Source organism: Oncorhynchus gorbuscha, linkage group LG14, assembly GCF_021184085.1.
Source record: "Oncorhynchus gorbuscha isolate QuinsamMale2020 ecotype Even-year linkage group LG14, OgorEven_v1.0, whole genome shotgun sequence".
Lineage (NCBI taxonomy): Eukaryota > Metazoa > Chordata > Actinopteri > Salmoniformes > Salmonidae > Oncorhynchus > Oncorhynchus gorbuscha.
In genome coordinates, this window is record NC_060186.1 from 49,985,085 (window position 1) to 50,004,994 (window position 19,910).

Here is a 19,910-nt window from a genome sequence, read left to right on the forward strand (position 1 = left end):
TGGTTTCAACAGCCCCTGCTGATGGGTGTTGCACAGTGAGTGGGTAACATGAATGATTCAGAGATCTTCCAGTCTGTATTGTTCATTGCAACAAAGGTACAGTATGTAGACATATCTGTTAACATTCCCCATCTTCACTCCCCGTCACCTTCTTTGACGTAATGGGTACATATGTTCTGGAAATAGCTGCTCACTGTCAGCTTCTAAACTTTCAACACTTAAAACATCAAGTCAATCATGTTGGTGTAAAACGATGTATATGTCTGTGCCTGTCTGCTTTCATGTCGTCTTTCTTTGAATTAGGATGAAATGGAGATGGTGTTAAAGTAGTTGTGGTACAGTCAAACAGTATAAAATTGTCTTCTGGCATTGTCTTCATCTGCATCAAAAAATGGATGCGATTAATGAGGATGGAAGGATAGATATGTAAATAAACCTAGTTAGGAATGTAACAAAACCTTGGTCTTTCTTTTCATTTTATATTAGTGGTAAACGGTTTGAAATATTTGTTTTGTGTAACATTTGCCACATATGGCAGTCATCCAGTGAACGTTTGAAAGGTTTGACATTTGTTTGGAAGGTCAGGGCACATGCCAATACTGCTCCACTCCCTACTGCATGGAATATGGAATGCAGAAATAGGATTCTAACCAGGTACAAATTAGCTCTAGTGTGTCTGTAAGACAGACATTAATGCAGTTGCCAATGTCACTATGAGAAAGAGAGGATGCATCTTTATCCTGAATATCCTCCAAGCAGCTTATTAGGGCAGACCACAGCTCCCTCCAAGCCTTCTGGGAAATGAAAGCGCTGTGATAACTAGTAAAGAGGGGTTGTGTGGGTAGCGTCTGGAACAGGGAAGCTGTTCAAGCTCTGAGCAGCTCTCACTCAGTCAGCCCCCATCACATACCATTGTACGCTCAGACCTCCATTTGCACAGCGTGTGATGGTAACGTTGTCTACTACACTATCTGTGAAATGAGTGTGTAAATTAAATATCATTGTATCTTAGGCATTTAGGGTTTGGTTTTCGCTGGAAAGACAAAAATGGGCTTTTAGTACAGTATACTGCTGGGATTCATACAGCGAGGGAGACAGTGATTGTTGTTCATTCAAGAGGAAAGACCTCATTGCCCAACTACTCACACTCCACATGCTTATTAATAAATGACATGCAGACACAGCCGAGAGAGAATATGTGGAGAAATGGATGGCTGAGCAAATATGAAGTGTCCTGCAGTATTCAAGAGTAGCGTCAAAGAGCATGTCTATTGGCAGAAACATTTGCGCCGGCATTCTGCATCTAGTCATTTCTTTCAAGTGATACATTATCGTTTCAGTGTGGGTTTTTAGACGTTGAACAACTCAGACATTTAATTGGGCCTGTGAAAAGGTGGTCCAATACCAACACCAGCCCATTATATGAAGGTAACGACATCCGCTGAGGCCTGCTGCGTTGCTTGGCCATCGAGTACCAGAGTCATGTATCGCTCTGGATAAGAGCGTCTGCTAAATGACTTAAATGTAAATGTAAAATGTACAGGGAGAGTTTAAGCGAAGGCCCGCTCCCTTCAAAAATCATACCAGTGACTGCGCTTGCATCATCTGCCCACACATCTAACCCAAAATGGGAGCCATGCTCTGACTCACCCCCAACAATCCCTCTAAAAATCAGCCAATTAAATGACTTCTGCTTGGAGAGATACTGAAGGGCACCCAGAGCATCTCGTTTCCAGCTACACCTTTTCCTCCTCCATTCCTTGCCATCATCACTCCCGGTCATTCTGTTCATTTTCCTTATTAAAGAGAAAGGCTTTACTGTACATGTCAACACAGAGCGCTTCAGAGGTCTGATTGGTTAACCTCATTCCCTCATTCAAACACAGGCCTGGCTAGTACAGGTGTTTTTAGTCATTTGGGAACCAAGACAGGTTGCAAGATGAATGAGGCAAGACATTTTCTTCTCTTCTCTTGTAATGTTGGACCCTGATTGAAGAGGGACGATTTGAGTTCCATTTAGAAATAGTTATTTTGTGTAGTAGAAATTACACTACTATTTTCAGTCCCATTTAAGTGGCTGAGAAAGGTAGACATTTGAAAGTGTCTGATCATGGTGGACATTATTGTGAAACTACTTGTGAACAGCTTTAGAGAAAGGCCTGACAGGGCTCTCACGGTAATTCTTCTATTGTTCTTACTGATTGGCATAATTTGCCCACTTTGAAAGCATTTATCCCTCAAGCAGTGGCAGTTCTAGCTTGTATGGCTCCCTGGGCGAACCCCCCCCCCAAAAGCACCATTCTGCACTAACTGTCATTTTTTGTCAGACATTTGGAACACAAATAAATAATCATAACATTTAAAACTATATAAATATAAAAAATATATACAAAAATATTCATAAATATCTAAAAGAATTAACAAAGAAAAATAGAAACACGTACTGATGCTCGAGTGCCAAATCAACACATTACCCATCCCCCAACACTGTCAACCAAGAGTCAAGACTACATTACCCATCCCCCAACACTGTCAACCAAGAGTCAAGACTACATTACCCATCCCCCAACACTGTCAACCTAGAGTCAAGACTACATTACCTATCCCCCAACACTGTCAACCAAGAGTCAAGACTACATTACCCATCCCCCAACACTGTCAACCAAGAGTCAAGACTACATTACCCATCCCCCAACACTGTCAACCAAGAGTCAAGACTACATTACCCATCCCCCAACACTGTCAACCAAGAGTCAAGACTACATTACCCATCCCCCAACACTGTCAACCAAGAGTCAAGACTAAACCAGTTCAAATTGGTAGTGCGCAGACTGGTTTTATATTATTCTTAACGATTTCGCAGAAACCGGAAAAAAATGCAACAATATGTCTGTGAAACTTTATATTCACAGTATTCTGAATGAATTGCGGTGTATTTGGTGGCATTTCGTAGTGTGACTGATTTGACTAATTGCATTAGTATTGTACAAAGTTAGAGGTGTGCTATTTGATAGATTCCCACGCTCCCCCTACGTTCGGGCTTCCAGTGGGGAAGTCTGAGGTCAACCTACCCCCGCCCCCCTCCCCATCTCGTACTTCTGAGTGGGAGACCTTCCCAGGCCGTTGCCTGCCTAGCCCACTCCGACAAGGTTAATTGCCCCACAGTCCCACACGGTGACATGATATCATTAACGTGATGAGCGATAGAAAACCGATCACGCAAATGTCACCATTCCAAAAGTTTTTGTGCGGGCGCCCCGTGCCACCACTGGCGGCTGCCAATGTCACCTATAACTAAATCTTCTACTGCCCTCAAGGATAAACCAGACGTCAATCAGCCTGAATGGTCCTTGTTGTACACTTTCTTTCACAGTAAAATCTCTGAATTACTCACAGAAAGACTAAGATCGCTCTCATTAGTTGAGTACAGAGCAACACACAATCACTTGCAACAGTGGCGATCGGTGCCGTTTAAGATATGGGAGGCCAATTATTATTATTATTTTTATAAGCATGGCCTTATTTCTATTACAGCATATTGGATGACCGTCATTCGCATTCACCCAGGTTAATGTAACATTGGTTTAGACTACCTCATGGTACTAAAATGTTCCCAATTCCCATCATGTTGCTACAACCTAGCCTATGAATGAAATTTACAATGTTGAAATTTGAGTAACCAAGGTGACAAACATTGACACATTCAATACCACCTTACAATCTTGCCTGTATCTTGCTGATCAAGGATGTAATCATTAGGCCAGCAGTTGCAAACAAGAGTTTCTATTGGACAAATGTATGTTTATTCCCGTTTGCTTCACTTTAAGAAACGTTTTTCAACAGAATCGGCAGGATGAATACACCCCTGATCACACGCAAATGCAGTTCATTTTCATAGCAGCCACATACAAACAGCATGATACCTTTGTATTCCTTCTCATATCTACACGCTCTCCTCCTCTCACCTTTTCCCTTTGCTTGTGGACTTCAGTGCAAAACACATCAGCTTTTTGTGACCAGGCACAAAAACCTTTCCAAGCCAAACCTTGTCATAACCGCAGACTACATTGTCATCCCCATATTAACATCCTAGTCAACATATTGGGTGAGCAACATGTCAGTTCATGCTGTAAGACATCTGATAGGTTGGAGGATGTCCTCTGGAAGTTGTCATAATTACTGTGTAAGTCTATGGAAGAGGGTGAGAACTACGAGCCTCCTAGGTTTTGCATTAGAGTCAATGTACCCAGAGGAGGACGAAAACTAGTTGTCCGCCAGCTACACCATGGTGCTACCCTACAGTGTTGTTAAGGCTAGTGTAGACCTTCATTAATCAAATATCTGGTCACATGTACATATATTGTGTATAGTTTTATCTAAAAAGGACAACTTTAAGGTTTCACTATTTTTATGAAATTCACTGATGAGGGTGGTCCTCCCCTTACTCCTCCGAGGAGCCTCCACTGACTTGCAAGCACCCTAAGATATGACCCTGAATATCTCACACACTAGTCCCTTAGTACACAAGAGACACTACACACACATTCATTCGAATGTTAAACGAACATTTAGTAACTAGTACTGCATAATAAACCCCTAATTTATGCCCTCAATGCAAATGTCCTCATTTAAACTATTTACATACAGTCGGCTAAATAATCATGAGTTAACACTGTCGTTCATTGACTGTTAGAGGAGTGCTTGAGAAAATAAAGGGAGCTTTTAAACCATAGAATTGATTGGCCTCTACATCCATTTACATACACAACACATCATTAAACAGTTTGAATTGTTGTTAAAGAGCACAGTTTAGCTGAAACCTCCCACTGGTGGCCTTGGCAGCTTTTACAACAGTCCTCTCTCCTTTATTCATTCAGCTGTATGTAATAATGCCATTCATATTTCAATGGATGTTTCCAGGTCAAATGAATGATTTATGTGCACAAGCCAGGGAATACAAAGATTTACTCAGAAAGAGACGGTTTGCCATTCAATAAAAATGTACAAAGGAGGGTCTGCCACAGTGTGGGTATCCTATCTCATATACTGAATCCATCAGTGAAACACAAATACATGTTCATATGCGTTTCTGGAAAAGATGGGGAAAGGAGAACAATTCCAATTTTACCAGACAAATTCTCATTTGACCTTGAAGGATAGCCACACTGTGTTTTCTGTTGGTTTACCTTGAGCGTGTATAATGCTGTATTAATGTACAGTTGTTCTCTTTGGGGTGAAAGGAAAACTCGTACAAGTTGCTTTAAAATGTCTGGGTGCATCAAGGTTAAGTCCACAGTTTTTGTCCACTCAAAACAACGTTGTCAGTTAGTAAATCAAATCAAATGTATTTATGAAGCCCTTCTTACATCAGCTGATATGTCAAAGTGCTGTACAGAAACCCAGCCTAAACCAATAGTACATGTGCTGCTCGCCACTAAAAAGCCTATCCTCATGTGCCCTCACTGTTCTCCAGACACCCTACATTGAATCAAAAGTGTTTTCTTCCCAGGGCTCTTGTTCTCAAATGCAATTACACATTTGCATAAAGCTGTGGCAAGGTGCCGGTCATTTAATTGAATGGATAATTTGTATAATTCTAATTCTAACAGAGTCAAGTGTGACGGTGAGAACTGAGAAAAGAGAAGGAAGCAGTACCACTGGGGGGGCATTTCTTAAATTTGCCAAATTTTCTCCCTAATGTATTGCCTGTTGAAATTATCATTGTTCCACGTACTCAAACATCTACATAAAATTATATCAGCAAATCATATCAAACTATCCCCTAAATATTTGTACATGTGCCAGGTTCAGTAACTTACTGCACACCAATGAATGACCTTCCTTCACAGCTGGTAAAGGCAATCTGATCCTGAGACCATTACTTTTAACCTGAGACCTTAGCAAACAGTATTTGGTATTTCGATACAGCACTAGTGTACCAATACATGTGCAGCATGTGGTTGCTGCATCCTTCCTGGTCACCGTGTTTAGCTCAGTCATAACTGTGTGTCCATCCACTCCCATCTGTCTCTCTGTCCTATTTTAAGCATCAGGCCCAGCACTTAAGACTCACTCACAATATTAAATCACATCAAAAACCACAATTAAAACCATAAATACCAGTAGCGTCCCCCATTTATTTCCCCTTGCGTGGCTTATTTCCGATGAGACGTGAATGCAGCCTACTGTGGTTGATACAATTGCTGTCCCTTTAAAGTCAACCCACCTATTAGGGAATTAGGAGTATTTAGGAGTATGTCCTTTGGAAATGATTTGGATCACAGTAAAAGACTGGACTTTGACGGTGTCCTCCAAAAAGCTGTCGCTAATTTAACTCAATTTAAAAAAATATCTACATTGAGAGGACTAAAAACACAGTGACCTTTAATTGAAATGCACTCTTAATCCAGCCATCGGGCATTCATCGTAAAGTGGATGATAGAACGGCAACGAGTCCTCTTCGTTTGTCCCCTCTCGAAGGTCGAAGACCCACTTGTAAAACGTACACCAGAAACATGCTGGGTTTTTGATAACATACGGTCTCAACACAAACACACACTAAGAGAGACGCACATGTGAAAGCACACCCTAACACACACCCTCCCTTTCTGTCATGAGTCTGTTATTCAACTCAAAAGGGGCGGATGTGAGATGAGGCATTCTATAAAATGTCACACAACATTTTAGACAAAAAAAAGAAACAGCTATGAAACTCCATGTGGTACAGTATGATGCCTACAGCACTACCACTGAATAAAATACAGTCCACATCCACAAAACAGGCAACACAGTGCAAGCCAAGGATGAGAGCTGTAAAGAACTGGAGCTCCTTAAAGCACAATAGCTCTGAACTGTGCAATACTTTCTTGTACTTGAACATAATGGTAATATTAAGTATCCCTCTGCTGTTCCTCACAGTAATGAAGACATTCCAAAACATATTTGAGAAGAAACAGAACAGGACCGTACCGTCCATTAAATATAGCACCTATGAGCACACACATCCAAAGTTAAACAACATGAATAGACGTTTCATTTAGTTCTTTTTAATATGAGGAACGGCGTGGCCTGGATAAATATTTATTTTGTAACACTACTTGAACGAATAGCGAAAGATATCCTTTTTAGGCCACACTGCTCAGCCCCAGCCGTCCTCTCCCTTGCTGGCTGGATTGAACACTGGTTATAGAGAAGCAAGAGTGTGACAAAATAATGTCTGTCAGGCCACATATAGGCTGCTCATAGAGGAGACTGGGGCACAAAGTAACACTTTCAGTCTTTTGCATATTTATGAAAAGATGATTTCTCACGTCACCCCGCCCCTCCGCTCTCTCCACTGGCTTCCAGTTGAAGCTCGCATCCGCTACAAGACCATGGTGCTTGCCTACGGAGCTGTGAGGGGAACGGCACCTCAGTACCTCCAGGCTCTGATCAGGCCCTACACCCAAACAAGGGCACTGCGTTCATCCACCTCTGGCCTGCTCGCCTCCCTACCACTGAGGAAGTACAGTTCCCGCTCAAGCCCAGTCAAAACTGTTCGCTGCTCTGGCCCCCCAATGGTGGAACAAACTCCCTCACGACGCCAGGACAGCGGAGTCAATCACCACCTTCCGGAGACACCTGAAACCCCACCTCTTTAAGGAATACCTAGGATAGGATAAGTAATCCTTCTCACCCCCCTTTAAGATTTAGATGCACTATTGTAAAGTGACTGTTCTACTGGATGTCATAAGGTGAATGCACCAATTTGTAAGTCGCTCTGGATAAGAGCGTCTGCTAAATGACTTAAATGTAATGTAAATGTAATGATTTGAGTCAGATTAATAATATACATATCTCAGCTACCATTACACATCAACTACGTTTCTAGGACATACCAGTAGTTTACAACTCAACCGAAAGTGGCGTAAATCATGAGTCTTGGGCTCCAGAGTGGCGCAACGGTCTAAGGCACTGCATCCCAGTCACTACAATCCCTGGTTCGAATCCAGGCTGTATCACATCCGGCCATGATTGGGAGTCCCTTAGAGCGGCGCACAATTGGCACAGCGTCGACCGGGTTTGGCCAGAGTAGGCCGTCATTGTAAATAAGAATTTGTTCTTAACTGTCTTCAAATCCAATTTTATTTGTCACATACACATGGTTAGCAGATGTTAGTGCGAGTGTAGCGAAATGCTTGTGCTTCTAGTTCCGACAATGCAGTAATAACCAACAAGTAATCTAGCTAACAATTCCAAAACTACTACCTTATAGACACAAGTGTAAGGGGATAAAGAATATGTACATAAGGATATATGAATGAGTGATGGTACAGAGCGGCATAGGCAAGATACAGTAGATGGTATTGAGTGCAGTATATACATATGAGATGAGTATGTAAACAAAGTGGCAGTTAAAGTGGCTAGTGATACATGTATTACATAAGGATGCAGTAGATGATATAGAGTACAGTATATACGTATACATATGAGATGAATAATGTAGGGTATGTAAACATTATATTAGGTAGCATTGTTTAAAGTGGCTAGTGATATATTTTACATCATTTCCCATTATTAAAGTGGCTGGAGTTGAGTCAGTGTGTTGGCAGCAGCCACTCAATGTTAGTGGTGGCTGTTTAACAGTCTGATGGCCTTGAGATAGAAGCTGTTTTTCAGTCTCTCGGTCCCAGCTTTGATGCACCTGTACTGACCTCGCCTTCTGGATGATAGCGGGGTGAACAGGCAGTGGCTCGGGTGGTTGTTGTCCTTGATGATCTTTATGGCCTTCCTGTGACATCGAGTGGTGTAGGTGTCCTGGAGGGCAGGTAGTTTGCCCCCGGTGATGCGTTGTGCAGACCTCACTACCCTCTGGAGAGCCTTACGGTTGTGGGCGGAGCAGTTGCCGTACCAGGCGGTGATACAGCCCGACAGGATGCTCTCGATTGTGCATCTGTAGAAGTTTGTGAGTGCTTTTGGTGACAAGCCAAATTTCTTCAGCCTCCTGAGGTTGAAGAGGCGCTGCTGCGCCTTCTTCACGATGCTGTCTGTGTGGGTGTACCAATTCAGTTTGTCTGTGATGTGTACGCCGAGGAACTTAAAACTTACTACCCTCTCCACTACTGTTCCATCGATGTGGATAGGGGGGTGTTCCCTCTGCTGTTTCCTGAAGTCCACAATCATCTCCTTAGTTTTTTTGACGTTGAGTGTGAGGTTATTTTCCTGACACCACACTCCGAGGGCCCTCACCTCCTCCCTGTAGGCCGTCTCGTCGTTGTTGGTAATCAAGCCTACCACTGTTGTGTCGTCCGCAAACTTGATGACTGAGTTGGAGGCTCAGAACGCACCCTTGTGGGGCACCAGTGTTGAGGATCAGCGGGGTGGAGATGTTGTTGCCTACCCTCACCACCTGGGGGCGGCCCGTCAGGAAGTCCAGTACCCAGTTGCACAGGGCGGGGTCGAGACCCAGGGTCTCGAGCTTGATGACGAGCTTGGAGAGTACTATGGTGTTGAATACCGAGCTGTAGTCGATGAACAGCATTCTCACATAGGTATTCCTCTTGTCCAGATGGGTTAGGGCAGTGTGCAGTGTGGTTGAGATTGCATCGTCTGTGGACCTATTTGGGCGGTAAGCAAATTGGAGTGGGTCTAGGGTGTCAGGTAGGGTGGAGGTGATATGGTACTTGACTAGTCTCTCAAAGCACTTCATGATGACGGAAGTGAGTGCTACGGGGCGGTAGTCGTTTAGCTCAGCTACCTTAGCTTTCTTGGGAACAGGAACAATGGTGGCCCTCTTGAAGCATGTGGGAACAACAGACTGGGATAGGGATTGATTGAATATGTCCGTAAACACACCAGCCAGCTGGTCTGTGCATGCTCTGGGGGCGCGGCTGGGGATGCAGTCTGGGCCTGCAGCCTTGCGAGGGTTGACACGTTTAAATGTCTTACTCACCTCGGCTGCAGTGAAGGAGAGTCCGCATGTTTTATTTGCTGGCAGTGTCAGTGGCACTGTATTGTCCTCAAAGCGGGCAAAAAAGTTATTTAGTCTGCCTGGGAGCAAGACATCCTGGTCCGTGACGGTGCTGGTTTTCTTTTAGTAATCCGTGATAGACTGTAGACCCTGTCACATACCTCTTGTGTCTGAGCCGTTGAATTGAGATTCTGCTTTGTCTCTATACTGACGCTTAGCTTGTTTGATTGCCCTGCGGAGGGAATAGTTACACTGTTTGTATTCGGTGATGTTTCCAGTCACCTTGCCCTGATTAAAAGCAGTGGTTTGCCCTTTCAGTTTCACGCGAATGCTGCCATCAATCCACGGTTTCTGGTTTGGGAATGTTTTAATCGTTGCTATGGGAACGACATCTTCAACGCACACGCACGTTCTAATGAACTCGCACACCGAATCAGCGTATTCGTCAATGTTGTCTTCTGACGCAATACGGAACATATCCCAGTCCATGTGATGGAAGCAGTCTTGGAGTGTGGAATCAGATTGGTCGGACCAGCGTTGAACAGACCTCAGCGCGGGAGCTTCTTGTTTTAGTTTCTGTCTGTAGGCAGGTATCTTGTCTATAGTTAAAGGTTAAATAAAATTCTAATAAAATAAAAGTCAAAACATTACAATTCATTTTACAATAAATTAGGTGGGGTTAATTAGGTGGGGTTAATTGTAACAGGCTGCGGGGTTAAATGTTACATGGTCTTCAAATGGTAAAAAAACACACAAAAAAAGATTTGAAACTGATATTTGGAACACACAAAATATATATATATATTTTTTACAAATTAGCCACAATTAAAGATAGGAAAATTAAACTAAGGTATTATATAGTTAAGACTATATAGTTAAGTACTGGCAAACCTGAGGTAAAGATGGGACATTTTATACCATTATGTAAATGTGTCTAAATACCATAGAATTTTAGATCTTGAGAAAATACAACAATAATTATCATCGTCAACCATACCAATCAAAATACCTCTTCTTACTGATAAAAAGGGCCATACTATATTATGATTAGATACAGAGGGACTGTTCCACAGGTCAATAATCCCAAAAGAGAATTTGGCCTGGAAAAAAACCCGTCAATAAAAGAAAGTATTTATCGATTCAAGAAAAACTTCCTAGGCTTGTAGATACACTTACCAAGCATTAGCACATTGAATAACAGCTTTCTAAGTGGTTTATAATTTGAATGATTTAGTTGTTACTTTGTGCCCTTCTCTCCCATATGCCAAATCACAGACGACAAGCTAAACATGGGGAGGCTGGTAGACTTCCCTTATCAACCAACTGTCACGCCCTGACCTTAGAGATCCTTATTTATTCTCTATATTTGGTTAGGTCAGGGTGTGACTCGGGTGGGAATATCTATTTTTTCTATTTCTTTGTTGGTTTTGCCAAGTGTGGTTCCCAATCAGAGGCAGCTGTCTATCGTTGTCTCTGATTGGGGATCATATATAAGTTGTGATGTTCCGTTTGGGTTTTGTGGGGTGTTATTTTCCACGCTGCACTTTGGTCCACTCTTCCTTCCACCATCGAAAGCCGTTACACCAACCCTCTGGCTGGGGCGTAATAAGGTTACAATAAGAAGATATGAAATTAGAAAAAAAAAAACCATTGCACCTATCAAACAGGAAATATGGACTAGGGAGAGTAACCTAGCGGTGATGCTGTTGTTGCCGTTACATTCAGATGACGGACTACATTTTACATTGTCAATAATAAACCAACGCTTCCCGGAATGCAGAGAGACACTCGTCCTCCCACTCATTATAACACGTAGACAAGTAATAAAACAGCAGCAACTGATTCCACCGAAGCGCTAGACCTACAGACAGAGCTGTGGATCTTCACCACAGTAAAGCCAGGCCATGTGTCTGAAAAGAGGTGAAAAAAAAGCACTGATTTCCTTGTGAGAGCTGGAGAGACTATATCCCCATGGCAACCTGAGCCTCAACATTTTCCTTGTCGTCTCCGGTAGCACAATTCTCCACCAATGTTTGATATAATCTCTAAGGTGGTTATTATTACGGTCGTTCTGAGACATTTTCTATCTCCTCAAAGATGGTTACATGATATCCAGGTACAGTTAGTAAAAACGGTGGTACCTTATTCATGGTCTGTACAATGTGTTGGGTAATGGAGAGTACTGAGTGTGCTGTGATCTAGGAACAGGCAGGTGTGAGCAGTGGAGCAGGGTACAGAACAGCTCTAACAGACATCCTGACAGCCCGACCTTTCATATACGTAAACAATGTAAAACTAAAGTGAGGGGCAACACTTAGATAATGGACGCTACAAAGCATCACAAGGTTACATACAGATGTAGGATTTTAATCTGAGCCAGTTTGCTACTACAGCAGGAAAAAAATGTGCAGAATCAGGAAATGGGAATTATTACGTATTTGTGGGAGTTGATACATTTTTCGCGAGGGAAAAATCAAGCTGAAATTTCAAAGCGGAAATTAAAAACTTCAGAATCTTTTTTTAAACCTCAAAAGTCTTCTTGCAACAGGGTGATCAAATTAAGATCCTACATCTATATAGGGCTTCACTACGGTGATAGTATGGAATGGAATTATTGTTTTGTTGAATATGGTGAAGCGGTTTCCCAACCAGCCATCTTTCTCTGATGAGATTCACCACATGATAATTCCCCAGGGATTATTCCAGTTGCAATCCTCAACTCCTCCAGTGGAAGACAGATGTGATATCGGCTTTCAGTTTCACATTTCAACAACTGTCACATTAAAAGCTTCACGGTTCAGCTATGTGTATTAATGCAATATTTTTCAGCTAACCTTTCTGGTAAATTAATTTCTGTTCATTACAAGTTTCTCTGTTGGAAATGTTTGCAAAAAAAAAAAAAAAGACCTTCCCATCACAATGTCAGGATAACGCAAATGGAAGATTCTTTGCCCAGATGGTGTTTTTAGTATCCATCTTCATTCTGCTTTCACCATGTACTGTAGCCCACGGCACTTGAGCAAGAGGCAGAGCAGATTTAATCAAATTGCATTTTCTCCAAAATGGGAATAAGAATTTAATTAAAAGAGAAAAATAAGCACAGTAACAATACCAATGAGATTCATTATCAACCATTCAGGGTATCTGAACTCATCTTAGGCTTGGCCACAAATAATGGATATTGATTTATTACTAAATCTGATAACAGGTGATATTGTAAAGTTCTGCAGTCACCGTATGATTTAATGCTTAAGCAAATCAACGAAACACATTTGGAGATGTGCATATCTGCCTAATGTTGAATCACAACATTGATCTGGACAGTACATGCTGCAGCTGAATATCACCGGTTTGATGTGATGTTCTAAGATGTCAAATTCATAATAGAGAATAGAATGGTTTTAACATACAGCCCCATGCAACAGTGTGATAACAGGAAACACCACTACACAATCAAACATTAACGTCAGAAACACCCAATGGATCTCTGAGTGGGTAACATTGGATTCCCTCAGAAACTGAATGGCTGCCCACTGTGGGGGTTCCCCTTCGTAGTTCCTAAACCTGATGTACCTATGGAGGATTGATCCTCACTGGACACCTTACGTCAGAGCCAAAGCCCAAGCCCCTCTGCTGCCTGATTCATCCTCAGTCTCCATAGACAGTATCAGCCCCTCCATCACACACACAAATGGTAGATTAATTGGCAATTTATCTGGCCTATTTTTTAAATGTTTATCTCCCCATTTCATAAAATAAGAGAGTGACAGATTTTGCTTCATGCATTTTTATGAATGTAAGCATATTACAGACCGCAGGCAGGAAAGCAGTGGAAATGAGCTAAACTGATTCCCCCCCTCCTGCTCCTCACCAGTTGAATGTCCTAAACCTGTTCATCATAAAATAAAGAAATGATTGAAGCCAGGTGTCTGGCACCAGTGACATCTTCTTCGGTCCGAAGTTCAAGGCTTTGCTATAATTTCCGAACGGTTCAACCGATATGGATGAAAATACCTTCAAATTAAAGCTGACAGTCTGCCCTTTAACCCCATAAGAATTGTACCATTTCAAATCAAAAGTGCTGGAGTCAAAATAACAAAATGTGTCACTGTGCCAACACTTTTGGAGCTCACTGTGTATAGACAGAAAACATTGCTTTGTTTTCACAATAATGACTTGGGTCAGATTGAATATCATTGGTTATACATAGCAGAGTTTCAAGTTGAGGAAGCCCTGATGTACAGCATTCTTATTAAAGTGACGTCAGGCCAGAACAAAAGGGATTCTCTTGGCGATATAGATCAGTGTCCTCCACCGTAGACAGCCATTGAATTGAGCTCTGATACACACATGAAATACCATGGCTGCACTGACACACAGATAACACAAATCAACCCTTCCTCTCTCTCAGCTGTGAGAAGCCGTCTCTCAGGACGCCTGAACTGAAAGCTCAGAGGAAGTATCTTAGTAATTACAATTCCATCCCCCCCCAGCCCTCACTCCTAATGCCTAGTCTTTCAACCATCTGGCCTGACTCATCATCTAATAAGAACATTGTTGATCTCATGATCCAATGTCCTCTGTGGCCTTAGATTCCCTTGATCCGTGAGTTAATTACACTACAGAGCACCTTTCCCCGATCATTTTAATTAGATGTACAATGTTTAAAATAAAGTACTGTATCAATAGGTTGAATCCAATCTAAGAGGATAATCATTGTCTGCAACCAATGTGAAAATCCATTTTAAATTGTGGATGAAAATGCCACCCTTCAAAACAACAAACCAAAGAGCATGGATTTTGGATGGACGATATCTGACAAGATGGATCTTTACACTGAGTGAGTATGAAGCAGAGTATTGATTGAGGCTAGTGAGAAGACCCTAAAGCAATCCTCACCTCTGGGGGGGGGGTGCGGTCCCCTTGTCTCACCAGGAAATACACTAATTAAATCCTTTGGTGGTGACGGATAGTAATCTGGCCTGGCAGTAGATTTGGGCAATTTTAGCATGGAAATCTTGGTGGGCCAAGAAATGTGAAAAAATAAAGTGGGATGCATGCCAGGAAAGCCACTATACAAAACATTAATTCAGCCTCATTTACTGCCTTAAAAAACCATAGCTGATATGGCTGACTTGCTTAAACAAATGTGGTTTCTACTAACAATTGAGATGAGAACAAACTATGGCATAAGGGGACAACAAGCGGATATGAGGCAATCCATCATTTTGATTAAAACATTAAACGAGCGAGGACGGTCAATATATATATATAATAATATATATATAATATATAATAATATAGTCAATATAACTGTTTGTTCAGCACTTTCAAAAAGTACACCGACAGAATTCAGAACATGGCCTTTCTTACAGTGTTCTCCCTATACACCATGTCAGAACAGTATGATAAATAAAGGGGGCATATAAGCAGACAATGTAAGCTCTTACAATATTCGATGATTACATTTCTCTAAAACATGTATAGGCTACCAAGTCAGAACAGTAAGCGAAATTAAGAGGTGAAAACAGACCAATTTATTAGGGTGAGATACATGGGCAGCTTACTACACAACATACACTTAGTATTACTTTCTTAGCTATTTAGTTATCAAACTTTGTCATCAAAGTCTGTCATTCTCTGGATTTATGGTGCTTTCAAGACAACTGGGAACTAAAAAAATAAAAAATAAAAGTTGGAATCATGATGACGTTAGTGATCTTCAGGTCATAGCCTAGAAAGAGGCCGAGTTACAATTCCGCGTTGGATGAAAGTTCAAAACATATTTTCCCAGTCGTAGCTCATTCCCCCCCCCCATTTTATCTATAATTTCTCTTAATTATTTATTTTAATGTGACAAGGATTAAAATGGAATTGCCAGTAGATTATCGACTTGATTCATGATGATGACTGTTTGCTAAGATTTTGAAAGTATGATGTTGACATGATTAGTCCAATCAAAGCTACTGTACATAACGTGATTTGACATCATTTTAGCTGTGGCCAATGACCTTGAGCCTTCTTCGATGGGCACTTCTAATGTAACTCTATGGCTGCACCCAAGGGGCTAGAATTTTCGAGGTCTACCTTTAGACTTGGCGGTGACGTGGTGTCCCCATGAGTGACAGAACACTGAGCCAATCACGGCACAACACTCCGTATTTTCTGCTGGTTTGCCCCATCACGATAGAAAGCACTGAGCTAGGCTGAAACACCTGCATTTTGGAGCTGCCTTACTCAAGAAAACAAGAGACCATGTTTGTATGCGGTTTATTAACTCAATTATATATATTTGACATTGTTTGCAAACTGATATGTGACACGTATTAATGCCAAAATAACATGCAAAACAGGCAAGCCCCCCAAAATAATAAAATTATTATTTTTTTGCTAAAAATGTGGGGCGCAAACCTGCCCCAACTGCCCTGAATGACAGGTTGCCAGTGCCCTGGGAATCATTAAGACTGACGTCTGAGCTACAGCAATGAGAAGAGGGAGGGAGCAGCGGGAGGTGACAGGATCTCTTTCGCACTGAGTTTATACGTTATAGATAAGCGCTCAGAGAGGAGGTTTAAATGGAGTGGTGGGCGCTAGAGGGAAGGCAGCTTCTAGCCTGGAGATGATGCCACTCTGTGAAAATACCATCATTAGAACAATAGACAGAGGAGGCAACAGATGATGTTATTTTACGCTCACAAACGGCAAAATGTCAAGCAAGCGGTGAATCACTGACATCCAGAAAGTGGTGTTTCCATAAACATCACAGTAATGAATTAATGTTGATATCAATCTAGAACCACAATGTCAGAAAAACAATCATTTTGATTAAGCCCCACCAACCCACCCCCCAAAAAAGTGCAGAAAAAAACTTGACAGTACATACAGTATTGTGGTATAGCAACACCAATCTACTGTAGCTCTGCATCCAAATGTAGTTCACAATTCAGGTAAATGTTTGAAAAGTACTGACATACTAACCCGTCCACTTCACACCGATCATTTCAAGTAGCAGTACAAGATCAACATCCAATAGAAAAGTACAATTCAAAACGTTCTGACAGGGGAAATAAATGTAGGGACTTCATTGCCATCTGTTTTAGTGAAAAGGTCCTTCCCATCAAGTGAAGGGCCACTACACTCCTCCGCCTGTAGGATTCAGATGAGAGACCAACGAGACTGCAACCCAAACAAGACAATGATACCAAGGTGTAACTGACTGGTGTCTTCTCTTAGACTTGGTTTGAGCTATTTGAGGGTAGTGTGTCGAGTCTGGAGCCCCATATGACATCAACTTGTTTGGGCACATACAGGACATAAACATTCCAATTTTTTTTAAATCAAGCACAAGCATAGAGTACAACGTACAACTTACAGTATACATGCCAATCAACACAGCAATGGTAATGTTTTGACGATGGAGCCTGTCAATAGACCAGTATGGGATGGGATGCATGGCACTGGATACTGTAGTACAGAGAATGAGTTCTGGGGATGTGGTTCATTTTAGGAGAATATACAGTCATTTCAGCACAGGACAAAATGTAATCCTAAATCAACTTCGCACACGTTTACATATTCTGATGAATTTATCAGGATGCTATACCCTTTGGAAAACACATTTCTACAGAGGGTGGAATCTCCTAATCCCTGACGCTAATCAAGCAGCAACAACATGCTGCCAATTAGGAAGACCGTACATCTACACAAGAAAGTGTGATGCCACATTCACAGTGAATACATTACCTCATAACTTTTAAATTGACAATCCCAAATGGATATTTAGACATTTCAGACAGATTAATAATGATTTCAAGTCAAATATTGAGACAGAACCTGACGACCGGTTGTGCCTGGGTTAGGCTATTAGATGTCAGGTAGAGGGATAGTCAGTGAGAGGATCGTCTAAATCAGCATTCAATGAAAAAGTAACAGTTTTGCTGGACAGTTCAAATAAAAACAACTATTTTTGTTGTTGTTTTGGTTCTGTACTTCAGCACTTCGGATTTGAAAATGAAACAATGACTGAGTTTAAAGCGCAGGCTGTCAGATTTAATTTGAGGGTATTTCCATATCGGGGGAACCGTTTAGAAATTACAGCCCTCTATATTGAATACATCATTTAAACATTTCACAGCGTAGGTTGGAAAAGGTATGCGAACCCCTAGGCTAATGACTTCTCCAAAAGCTAATTAGAGTCAGGAGTCAGCTAACTTGGAGTCCAATCAATGAGATGAGATTGGATATGTTGGTTAGAGCTGCCTTGACCTATAAGAAATGCTCATAAAATTTGAGTTTGCTATTCACAAGAAGCATTGCCTGATGTGAACCATGCCTTGAACAAAATATATCTCATCAGTTCACAGTAGGACAAATGGTCTATAAATGGAGAAAGTTCAACACTGCTGCTACTCTCCCTTGGAGTTGTCATCCTGCAAAGATGACTGCAAGAGCACAGCACAGAATTCTCAATGAGGTTAAGAAGAATCCTAGAGTGTGAGCTAAAGACTTACAGAAATCTCTGGAACATACTAACATCTCTGTTGACAAGTCTACGATATGTAAAACACTAAACAAGAATGGTGTTCATGGGAGGACACCACGGAAGAAGCCACTGCTGCATGTCTGAAGTTCGCAAAAGTGCACCTGGATGTTCCCCAGCGCTACCGCAAAAATATTCAGAGGACAGATGAAACTACAGTTGAGATGTTTGGAAGGAACACACAACACTATGTGTGGAGAAAAAAAGGCTCAGCACACCAATATCAAAACATTATCCCAACTGAAAAAAAAAGCATGGTGGAGGGATCATGATGGTTTGGGGCTGCTTTGATGGTTTGGGGCTATTGACGGAAAAATGAATTCCCAAGTTTATCAAGACATTTCGCAGGAGAATGTTAGGCTATCTGTTTGCCAATTGAAGCTCAACAGAAGTTGGGTGAGGCAACAGGACAACGACCCACAACACAGAAGTAAATCAAAAACAGAAGACCTCAACCCGATTGAGATGCTGTGGCATGACCTCAAAAGAGTAGTTCACACCAGACATCCCAAGAATACAGCTGAACTGAAACAGTTTTGTAAAGAGGAATGATACAAAATTACTCCTGACCGTTGTGCAGGTCTGATTCGCAACTACAGAAGACGTTTGGTTGAGGTTATTGCTGCCAAAGGAGGGTCAACCGGTTATTAAAAGGGTTCACATACTTTTTACACCCTGCACAGTGAATGTTTACACGGTGTGTTCAATGAAGACATGAAAACGTATAATTGTTTGTGTTATTAGTTTAAGCAGACTGTGTGTCTATTGTTGTGACCTAGATGAAGATCAGACCAAATCTTATGACCAATTTATGCAGAAATCCAGGTATTTCCAAAGAGTTCAAATACATTTTCTTGCCACTGTACCTGTATTAAAGTAGTCAAAGGTTTAGTATTTGGTCCCATATTTCTAGCACGCAAAGATGACATCTTGGTTGTGACTCTACAAACGTGTTGGATGCCTTCGCTGTTTGTTTTAGTTACAGACACACAAATATCATACCCCCAACCATTAGCCTCTCACCATTACAATAACATGCCTCAAACTTTCTCAGTCATCCTTATTCACGATTCCTTCAGGATTATTTGTGATCATGGAAGTGTTTAGAAACATTCTATTCTTACAAAATTATCTGAAACACAACCAAAACAAACAGCAAATGCATCCAACAAGTTTGTAGAGTCACACGCTCGATGTAATCATTGTGTTCTAGGAATATGGGACCAAATACTAAACATTTGACTACAAACAGCAAATGCATCCAACAAGTTTGTAGTTACATGCTCGAGTCCGGGTTAGGGAGGGCTTGTCTCATCGCACACCAGCGACTCCTGTGGCGGGCTGGGCACAGTGCGCGCTAACCAAGGTTGCCAGGTGCACGGTGTTTCCTCCTACGCATTGGTGCGGCTGGCTTACGGGTTG